The 367-nt window shown below is 39.8% G+C and overlaps 1 pseudogene; it reads left to right on the top strand.

Annotated features, from left to right (window-relative positions):
* The window catches only part of LOC117939951, a 231-nt pseudogene extending 173 nt beyond the window's left edge, over positions 1 to 58 (top strand).
* The last annotated feature ends 309 nt before the right edge of the window (positions 59 to 367 follow it).

The following is a 367-nucleotide window of genomic DNA, read 5'->3' as shown; positions in this document are numbered from 1 at the left end:
GATGATTGTTCTTTGCTTCTTTATGGAGTATTGAGAAAGGGAATATGATCAGAGTGGTATTAGTAGATGTGTGGAAAAGTAATGTGAATAAAATAATACAATTTATTAAGGTATTTAATTAACCACAGTTATGGCCAATCTTGAAATATTTGTCTTGTCCATGGTGGACAATGTTACTTGAAAGAGATCAGCGTTACTTCAGTGACCTCCACCAGGGAAATTAACGACAATCCCCCATCATCCTCCACCTCTGCCTCTTTGACAGAGGACGTGTCAGCTGGATTTAGTAGTTCCTCAAAGTGCTCCTTCCACCAACCTATTACCTCCTCAGTTGAGGTCAACAACGTCCTATCCTTACTGTACACAG

The sequence above is a fragment of the Etheostoma cragini genome, unplaced genomic scaffold (assembly GCF_013103735.1).
Source record: "Etheostoma cragini isolate CJK2018 unplaced genomic scaffold, CSU_Ecrag_1.0 ScbMSFa_1503, whole genome shotgun sequence".
In the NCBI taxonomy this organism is placed as follows: Eukaryota; Metazoa; Chordata; class Actinopteri; order Perciformes; family Percidae; genus Etheostoma; species Etheostoma cragini.
The sequence above is the reverse complement of the archived record's forward strand: the minus strand, read 5'-3'. Positions and strand labels throughout refer to the sequence as shown.